At 67.8% G+C, this 10,000-nt stretch overlaps 1 pseudogene; it reads left to right on the top strand.

Moving 5' to 3' along the window:
- Positions 1 to 9,420: 9,420 nt before the first annotated feature.
- Positions 9,421 to 10,000, top strand: LOC147662597 (18S ribosomal RNA; annotated as a pseudogene; the record flags this gene model as incomplete).

The raw sequence follows: 10,000 nt of genomic DNA, 5'->3' as shown, positions 1-10,000 counted from the left end.
TTTCGGAAGCAGGGACCGGGAGCGGGCCCGGGGGCCTGAGCTCCGTCCGGCCGGCCATGGGTTTGATGGAGCTTCCCCGTCCTGCAAGCCGGCCGGGGTTCCAGACGTTCATCCGAGCCAAGGGAGGCTCTCCCCGGCCTGGCTAAGGTTTCCAGAAGCGGGGACCGGTAGCGGGCCCGGGGCTTGGGCCCCGTCCGGCAGGGCCCGGTGGTGCGGGAATAACCCTCCGTCCTGCAGCCCTGGAGCCCCCGGAGCCCTGGAGCCCTGGAGCCCTGGAGCCCCCCCGGAGCCCTGCAGCCCTGCTGCCCTGCAGCTCCGGAGCCCGTGAGCCCTGGAGCCCCCCGAGGAGCCCTGCAGCCCCGTAGCCCTGGAGCCCCCGAGCCCGGCAGCCCTGGAGCCCCCGAGCCCTGTAGCCCTGCAGCCCAGGGGAGGCTCTCCCGGGCCTGGCCTAGGGTTCGGGAGCCGGGCCTTGGACCGGGCCCGGGGCTCGGGTTCCCTCCGGCAGGCCCTGGGGTGCGGGAACTACTCCGTCCTGCAAGCCGGTCCGGGCGCCGGGGACGGAGGGTCCACCAGGGCCCAGGGAGGCTCTCGGGGCAGGCAGATTAGCGTCCTTTCGGTCCCTGCCATCGGGTCGGCCCTCTCCCCTCAGCCATCTGGTCGCCTGCAAAGCTTTCCTATGGGGCGACTAGATGGCCGGGCTTCCCTGGAAGTCCCGATGGGGTGCCATTTGCCTCCCGGATCCCAGCCTGGGCTCCAGGAGGTCAGGCAAGTTTGCGCCCTGGGTCCCCTCTGTCACCTCGAGTGCACGGATTACAAGAAAGAAGGGTAATTTTCCTCCGGATTAGTAGGTGCAAGGGTATGCCCAAACACCCTCCCGGGGCTGGTGGTTCCCTGCCGGGGACCAGATGGGATGTGCCCCGGGCAACACCTCCCAGGTGTCCGGGGCTCCCTCCTCCGACCCGCGGCGTGGGGAAGAGCCCGGGACGGGCTCCATGGGTCCCGGGCCCTGCAACCCCGGAGCCCCGGAGCCCTGCTGCCCCGGAGCCCTGGAGCCCTGGAGCCCTGCAGCCCCCGAGCCCTGGAGCCCAGCAGCCCCAGAGCCCTGCTGCCCTGCAGCCCCCGAGCCCTGGAGCCCAGCAGCCCGGGAGCCCCGGAGCCCTGCAGCCCCGGAGCCGTCGAGCCCTGCGGCCCCCCGAGCCCTACAGGCACGGGCCAGGCAGATTGGGCGTCATTTCGGTCCCGGCCATCTGGTCTCCAGGATCGCCTCGGCCATCTGGTCGCCCGCCATGCTTTCCTATGGGGGCGACTAGATGGCCGGACTTCCCTGGAAGTCCCGATGAGGTGCCATTCGCCTCCCGGACCCCAGCAAGGGCTCCAGGAGGTCGGGCACGTTTGCGCCCTGGGTCCCCTCTGTCACCTCGCGTGCACGGATTTCAAGAAAGGAGGGTAATTTTCCTCTGGATTACTAGGGGCAAGGGTATGCCCAGGCACCCTCCCCGTGCTGGCGGTCCCCTGCCGGGGACCAGATGGGATGTGCTCCGGGCAACACCTCCCAGGTGTCCGGGGCTCCCTCCTCCGACCCGCGGCGTGGGGAAGAGCCCGGGACGGGCTCCATGGGTCCCGGGCCCTGCAACCCTGGAGCCCTGCTGCCCTGGAGCCCTGCAGCCCCCGAGCCCTGGAGCCCAGCAGCCCCGGAGCCCTGCAGCCCCCAAGCCCTGGAGCCCAGCAGCCCAGCAGCCCCGGAGCCCTGCAGCCCTGCAGCCCCGGAGCCCCGGAGCCCCGGAGCCCCGGAGCCCTGCAGCCGTCGAGCCCTGCAGCCCCCGAGCCCCCGAGCCCTACAGGCCCGGGGCAGGCAGATTGGGCGTCATTTCGGTCCCGGCCATCTGGTCTCCAGGATCGCCTCGGCCATCTGGTCTCCCGCAATGCTTTCCTATGGGTGCGACCAGATGGCCGGCCTTCCCTGGAAGTCCCGATGGAGTGCCATTCGCCTCCCGGACCCCAGCAAGGGCTCCAGGAGGTTGGGCACATTTGCGCCCTGGGTCCCCTCTGTCACCTTGTGTGCTCAGATTACAAGAAATGGGGGTAATTTTCCTCCGGATTGGTAGGGACAAGGTATTCTGGGACCCCCCCCCCTCGGCCTAGCGGTCCTCAGCCGGCAGCTGGACATGCCAGGATGCCGCCCCAGCCCCGGATCCGTCCCTGGGCCTGCCGCGTGGCAGGAAGCCCTGGATGGGGTCCGGGGGGCCCCGGCCGGGCCCCGGGTTGGGTGCTACGGCCCTGGGCCCTGTCCCTCGGCCTGCCACACTGCCAAAGGCCTGAGACAGGGCTCCGCTGTGCCCGGGAAGCCTCCCCTTGCTGGGCTGAGTTCAGGAGCTTCGGCCGGGGCCCCCGAGGGCCGGGGAGGGCGGCCTCCCCATCCCGGGCTCTGTCCTTAGTCCTGCTGCGTGGCAGGGTGCCCGGGACGGTGGTCCGGAGGGCCTGGGAAGGCGTCCCCTGCGTCTCTGTGCATCAAAGCCTAGGCTGGGTCCAGGGGCCCGTCCGGGCCCCAGGTCGGGTGCCACGGCCCTGGGCCTCCGGTCCCCACCTTGCCGTTCCCTGGCGCCAGCTCCCTTTTTCGTCGGGGCACAGAGTGGCACCGGCTGGCTTGACTCTCGTGCCCGGCCATCTGTTCTCTGGGATCCCCTTCGGCCATCTGGTCTCCGTGATCCCCTCGGGCATCTGGTCTCCCGGATCCCCTCGGCCATCTGGTCTCCAGGATCGCCTCGGCCATCTGGTCTCCCGCAATGCTTTCCTATGTAAGCGACCAGATGGCCGAACTTCCCTGGAAGTCCCGATGAGGTGCCATTTGCCTCCCGGATCCCAGCGAGGGCTCCAGGAGGTCGGGTACCTTCGCGCCTTGGGTCCCCTATGTCACTCGGTGCGCACGGATTCGAAGAAAGAGGGGTAGCCTTCCTCCGGATTACTAGGGACAAGGTATGCCCAGACACTTCTTGCAGTTCTCTGCCCGAGGGGAACGACCAGATGAGATGTGCCTGGGAAAAAACCTCCCTTCTCCAGGAGGCCAACAGCATGGCAAAATACCCGGGAAGGGCTCAACGGGTCCCGGGCAGACCTCCCCCGGGCGTCCGGGGCACCCACCGGGCAGACCTCCCCCGGGGCACCCATCTCCAGGGGGCCAACGGCATGGCAAAGTACCCGGGAAGGGCTCCACGGGTCCCGGGCAGACCTCCCCCAGGCGTCCGGGGCACCCTTCTCCTGGAGGCCAACGGCATGCAAAGTACCCGGGAAGGGCTCCACGGGGTCCCGGGCAGACCTCCCCCGGGCGTCCGGGGCACCCATCTCCAGGAGGCCAACGACATGGCAAAGTACCCGGGAAGGGCTCCACGGGGTCCCGGGCAGACCTCCCCCAGGCGTCCGGGGCACCCACCGGGCAGACCGCCCCCAGACGCGTCCGGGGTACCCATCTCCAGGAGGCCAACGGCATGGCAAATTACCCGGGAAGGGCTCCACGGGTCCCGGGCAGTCCTCCCCCCCCCCCCCGGGCGTACAGATTCGGGCGGATGTGCTTTTACGAACCGGATCGGAATCGGCCCAAATAATAATAATCCACATTTGTAAAGCGCACAGTCACCCGTAAGGGTCGCTAGGGGCCGTCGGGAAGATTAAGCAAGCTATTGCCCAGAGTGAAATGGTGCTGGGCTTTTCTGCCGCCGGCGCCGGGGATCGAACCGTGATCTCCAGATTCCGGAGTCAGCCGCCCTAGCCGCGGCGTCAGCTATTCCCCAGAGTGAAATGGTGCTGGGCTTTTCTGCCGCCGGCGCCGGGGATCGAACCGTGATCTCCAGATTCCGGAGTCAGCCGCCCCAGCCGCGGCGTCAGCTATTTCCCAGAGTCAAATGGTGCTGGGCTTTTCTGCCGCCGGCGCCGGGGATCGAACCGTGATCTCCAGATTCCGGAGTCAGCCGCCCTAGCCGCGGCGTCAGCTATTTCCCAGAGTGAAATGGTGCTGGGCTTTTCTGCCGCCGGCGCCGGGGATCGAACCGTGATCTCCAGATTTCGGAGTCAGCCGCGGCGTCAGCTATTTCCCAGAGTCACATGGTGCTGGGCTTTTCTGCCGCCGGCGCCGGGGATCGAACCGTGATTCCCCAGATTGGGATATCCCAAAAATCCGGCATGGTAGGTGCTCGCCAGGACCAGGGTTGGAGACCCCTGGGCAGTCAACGCGCAATCTGCTGGGTTCGATTCCGATCCGTGTCAGAAGGTCTGTGTCAGGGGTCTCCAACCCTGGTCCTGGCGAGCACCTCCCAGGCCGGATTTTTGGGATATCCCCATCTGGGGAATCACGGTTCGATCCCCGGCGCCGGCGGCAGATCAGAGTGCCCAGGACGGGGTCCGCGGGTCCCGGGCAGTCCTCCCTTCGGGCGTCCGTGCCTGAGAGCTCCGGTGGTCCACCCCGCGCCTGAGGCCCAGCCGGGGTCCCGGAGCCCTGCCATGCGTGGGCAGGCAGGCAGGAGCCCTACCGCGAAGGCTCGGGGTGGGAAGCACTTTCGATCCCTGCCATCTGGTCTCACGCAATGCTTTCCAATGGGGCGACCAGGTTGCCGGGGTTCCCTGGAAGTCCCGATGAGGTGCCATTTGCCTCCCCGATGCCAGCGAGGGCTCCAGGAGGTCGGGTACTTTCGCGCCTTGGGTCCCCTCAGTCACCTCATGTGCACGGATTAAAAGAAAAGATGGTAATTTTCCTCCGGATTACTAGGGAGAGGGTCAGTCAGACCTCCGTGTGGTCTGGTGATTCTGAATCAGGGGAAGGCAGGACACCCCTCCCAGGCTGGTGAGGGGGACCCCATGATTGGGATAGGCACCGAGGCGAAAATTATCAGTTCCGTGGGATTTTGAGCCCAAGACCCGCCGAGGCGGGGAATCGAACCCTGGTCCCGGGCTAGACCTCTGCATCAGGGTCTGACTCGCTAACCATTGAGCCACACTTCTCCACTGCATGGCCGAGTGCCTGGGACGGGCCTTCACTTTCGCGTCCGCCCTGCAGATGGTCTTTCCTGTCCGTTGCCACCGCGGACGGTCTTTCCCGTCCGCCATCATAATCGGCCCCATCGTCCCTGGCTATGTTAAGGCTATGTTAAGGGTGACCCGTTAAGCCTGGGGTAAATTAGGATGGCGGATGGTCTTTCCCGTCCGCCGCGGACGGAGGCAGGCAGGCAGGCAGGAAAGGCAGGCAGGAGCCCTACCACGAAGGCTCGGGGTGTGAAGCACTTTCGATCCCGGCCATCTGGTCGCACGGTACCGCTCGGGCATCTGGTCGCACGCAATGCTTTCCGATGGGGGAGACCAGATGGCCAAACTTCCCTGGAAGTCCCGATGAGGTGCCATTTGCCTCCCGGATCCCAGCGAGGGCTCCAGGAGGTCGGGTACTTTTGCGCCTTGGGTCCCCTCTGTCACCTCGAGTGCACGGATTACAAGAAAGGGGGGTAATTTTCCTCCGGATTAGTAGGGAGAGGGTCAGTCAGACCTCCGTGTGGTCTTGCGATTCTGAATCAGGGGAAGGCAGGACCCGGGCATGCCCGCCGGGGCCCCCAGGGGTCCGGGTACGTACCTGCCGCTCAGCCCCCTTGCCGATGGGCCTTTTCCTCCGAGTTTGCTCAGGCAGGCCTCCGCGAGGTCTGGCCATGCTGAGACGGGGCCAGGCAGCACCCGGGCCAGCCCGCCGGGGCCCCCAGGGGCCCGGGAACGCACCTGCCTCTCAGCTGGGACGGGCTCCATGGGTCCCGGGCCCCTGCAACCCCAGAGCCCTGCTGCTCTGGAGCCCTGCAGCCCGCGAGCCCTGGAGCCCTGGAGCCCTGGAGCCCTGGAGCCCTGGAGCCCTGGAGCCCTGAGCCCTGGAGCCCTGGAGCCCTGGAGCCCTGGAGCCCTGGAGCCCTGGAGCCCTGGAGCCCTGGAGCCCTGGAGCCCCGCAGCCGTGGAGCCCTGCAGTCCCCGAGCCCTGCAGTCCCAGAGCCCAGGGGCCCCGCAGCTCCTGAGCCCTACAGGCCCGGGGCAGACAGATTGGCGTCATTTCGTTCCTGGCCATCTGGTCGCCCCTCTCGCCTCGGCCATCTGGTCGCCCGCAAAGCTTTCCTATGGTGTGACCAGATGGCCGGACTTCCTGGAAGTCCCGATGGGGTGCCACTCGCCTCCCAGGTCCCAGCGAGGGCTCCAGGAGGTCGGGCACTTTTGCGCCCTGGGTCCCCTCTGTCACCTCGTGTGCACGGATTACAAGAAATGGGGGTAATTTTCCTCCGGATTGGTAGGGACAAGGTATTCTGGGACCCCCCTCGGCCTAGCGGTCCTCAGCCGTCAGCTGGACATGCCAGGATGCCGGCCCAGCCCCGGATCCGTCCCTGGGTCTGCCGCGTGGCAGGAAGCCCTGGATGGGGTCCGGGGGCCCGGCCGGGCCCCGGGTCGGGTGCCCCGGCCCTGGGCCCGGTCCCCCGGCCTGCCGCACTGACAAAGGACCAGGACGTGGTTTCCCTTCGAGCCCGGGGAGCCTCCCCTCCATCGGCTGAGTTCAGCAGCTCCGGCCGTGGCCCCTGAGGGCCCGGGGAGGGCGGCCTCCCCATCCCGGGCTCTGTCCTTGGTCCTGCTGCGTGGCAGGGTGCCCGGGACGGGGTCCGGAGGGCCTCGGGAAGGCTTCCCCTGCGCCTCCGGGCTTGGGAGCCCAGGGGCCCGGCCGGGCCCCGGGTCGTGTGCTACGGCCCTGGGCGCCGTCCACCGACATGCCACACTGCCAAAGCCCCGGGATGGGGCTCCGTTGTGCCCGGGAAGCCTCCCCTTGCCGGGCTGAGTTCAGGAGCTTCGGCCGGGGGCCCCCGAGGGCCCGGGGAGGGCGGCCTCCCCATCCCGGGCTCTGTCCTTGGTCCTGCTGCGTGGCAGGGTGCCCGGGACGGGGTCCGGAGGGCCCGGGGAGGCTTCCCCTGCGCCTCCGGGCTTGGGAGCCCAGGGGCCCGGCCGGGCCCCGGGTCGTGTGCTACGGCCCTGGGCGCCGTCCACCGACATGCCACACTGCCAAAGCCCCGGGATGGGGCTCCGTTGTGCCCGGGAAGCCTCCCCTTGCCGGGCTGAGTTCAGGAGCTTCGGCCGGGGCCCCCGAGGGCCCGGGGAGGGCGGCCTCCCCATCCCGGGCTCTGTCCTTGGTCCTGCTGCGTGGCAGGGTGCCCGGGACGGGGTCCGGAGGGCCCGGGGAGGCTTCCCCTGCGCCTCCGGGCCCGGGAGCCCCGGCTGGGTCCAGGGGCCCGGCCGGGCCCCGGGTTGTGTGCTACGGCCCTGGGCGCCGTCCACCGACATGCCACACTGCCAAAGCCCCGGGACGGGGCTCCGTTGTGCCCGGGAAGCCTCCCCTTGCCGGACTGAGTTCAGGAGCTTCGGCCGGGGCCCCCGAGGGCCCGGGGAGGGCGGCCTCCCCATCCCGGGCTCTGTCCTTGGTCCTGCTGCGTGGCAGGGTGCCTGGGACGGGGTCCGGAGGGCCCGGGGAGGCTTCCCCTGCGTCTCCGGGCATTAGAGCCCAGGCTGGGTCCAGGGGCCCGTCCGGGCCCCGGGTCGGGTGCTAGGCCCTGGGCCTCCGGTCCCCAACCCGCCCTTTCCCTGATGCCAGCTCACTTTTTCGTTGGGGCACAGAGTGACATAGGCTGGCTTGACTTTCGTGCCCGGCCATCTGGTCTCTGGGATCCCCTCGGCCATCTGGTCTCCGGGATACCCTCGGCCATCTGGTCTCCCGGATCCCCTCGGCCATCTGGTCTCCAGGATCCCCTCGGCCATCTGGTCTCCAGGATCGCCTCGGCCATCTGGTCTCCAGGATCGCCTCGGCCATCTGGTCTCCGGCAATGCTTTCCTATGGGGGCGACCAGATGGCCGAACTTCCCTGGAAGTCCCGATGAGGTGCCATTTGCCTCCCGGATCCCAGCGAGGGCTCCAGGAGGTCGGGCACTTTCGCGCCTTAGGTCCCCTCTGTCACCTCAAGTGCACGGATTACAAGAAAGGGGGGTAATTTTCCTCCGGATTAGTAGGGAGAGGGTCAGACAGACCTCCGTGTGGTCTTGCGATTCTGAATCAGGGGAAGGCAGGACCGGGCATGCCCGCCGGGGCCCCCAGGGGCCTGGGTACGTACCTGCCGCTCAGCCCCCTTGCCGATGGGCCTTTTCCTCCGAGTTTGCTCAGGCAGGCCTCCGCAAGGTCTGGCCATGCTGAGACGGGGCCAGGCAGCACCCGGGCCCGCCTGCCGGGGCCCCCAGGGGCCCGGGAACGCACCTGCCTCTCAGCCCCTTCCCGATGGTTCCTTTTCTCCGAGTTTTTTTCTACAGTCCGACCTCCGATAGGTCCGGCGGTTCTGAATCCGGGGAAGGCAGGACCCGGGCTTGCCCGCCGGGGCCCCCAGGGGCCCGGGTACGCACCTGCCGCTCAGCCCCATCGCCGATGTGCCTTTTCCACCGAGTTTGCTCAGGCAGGCCTCCGCGAGGTCTGGCCATGCTGAGACGGGGCCAGGCAGTACCGGGCCTGCCTGCCGGGGCCCCCAGGGGCCCGGGAACGCACCTGCCGCTCAGCCCCATCGCTGATGGGCCTTTTCCTCCGAGTTTGGTCAGGCAGGCCTCCGCGAGGTCTGGCCACGCCGAGACAGGGCCAGGCAGCACCCGGGCCCGCCTCACGGGGCCCCCAGGGGCCCGGGTACGCACCTGCCTCTCGGCCCCTTCCCGATGGTCTCTTTTCCTCGGAGTTTGCTCAGGCAGACCTCCGTGAGGTCCGGGGATGCCTTGAGATGGTTTCCCCCGGCTGTACTCTCTGATCGATTGGGCACTCTCGGTCCGTTTAGGGATGGACTGCTTGGCCAGCCTCGGCTGTTGTTTCAAGCAAGGAGCTTCCACCCCGCATGGACCGTCCGACTCGAGGGCCTGCCGCCGCCTGGCGGGAGGCCCCTTCGAACCCAGCAGAGCGAAGGCCGAGCGGCCCCGGCAGCTCGTGCCCCCCAGTGGTCCGACCCGAGCAGGAGGGGTCGGTGTGCGCCAGGCCCTCGGATGCTGCTGCCCAGCAGGTCTCGTCAGGCCCCGCGCGCCACACCGTCACCCCTCCCTGCCCAGCACGTTTCCACAGCAGCTCGGAACGACCGTTCCGAGGGGTGCCGCCGCCGCCAGGCCCCGGCACCCCTGCGTCCCGCTCAGGCTGCGCCTCGGCCCGCCTCTCCCTCCCGGGGGAGACGGCTGGGCCTGCCGGTGCCCATGCGACCGCACCACCCTCTCTCCGCACCCCTCCGGCGAGTCCCTCCCGCCCAGGCGGGCGGGCTCCTTTACCCGGACAAGGCTCCCGAGAGACGGAGGGGCGCGCGAGGGTGGCCGGTCGGGGAGATGGGCACGCGGCTCCCACCCCGTCGTCAGGTGCGGCTACCTGGTTGATCCTGCCAGTAGCATATGCTTGTCTCAAAGATTAAGCCATGCACGTGTAAGTACACACGGCCGGTACAGTGAAACTGCGAATGGCTCATTAAATCAGTTATGGTTCCTTTGATCGCTCCATCTGTTACTTGGATAACTGTGGTAATTCTAGAGCTAATACATGCCGACGAGCGCTGACCTCCCGGGATGCGTGCATTTATCAGACCAAGACCAATCCGGGCTCGCCCGGCCGCTTTGGTGACTCTAGATAACCTCGGGCCGATCGCACGTCCCCGTGACGGCGACGATACATTCGGATGTCTGCCCTATCAACTTTCGATGGTACTTTCTGTGCCTACCATGGTGACCACGGGTAACGGGGAATCAGGGTTCGATTCCGGAGAGGGAGCCTGAGAAACGGCTACCACATCCAAGGAAGGCAGCAGGCGCGCAAATTACCCACTCCCGACTCGGGGAGGTAGTGACGAAAAATAACAATACAGGACTCTTTCGAGGCCCCTGTAATTGGAATGAGTACACTTTAAATCCTTTAAACGAGGATCCATTGGAGGGCAAGTCTGGTGCCAGCA

The sequence above is a fragment of the Lissotriton vulgaris genome, unplaced genomic scaffold (genome assembly GCF_964263255.1).
Source record: "Lissotriton vulgaris unplaced genomic scaffold, aLisVul1.2 SCAFFOLD_12521, whole genome shotgun sequence".
Lineage (NCBI taxonomy): Eukaryota > Metazoa > Chordata > Amphibia > Caudata > Salamandridae > Lissotriton > Lissotriton vulgaris.
This window is presented reverse-complemented; position numbering and strand designations above follow the sequence as displayed.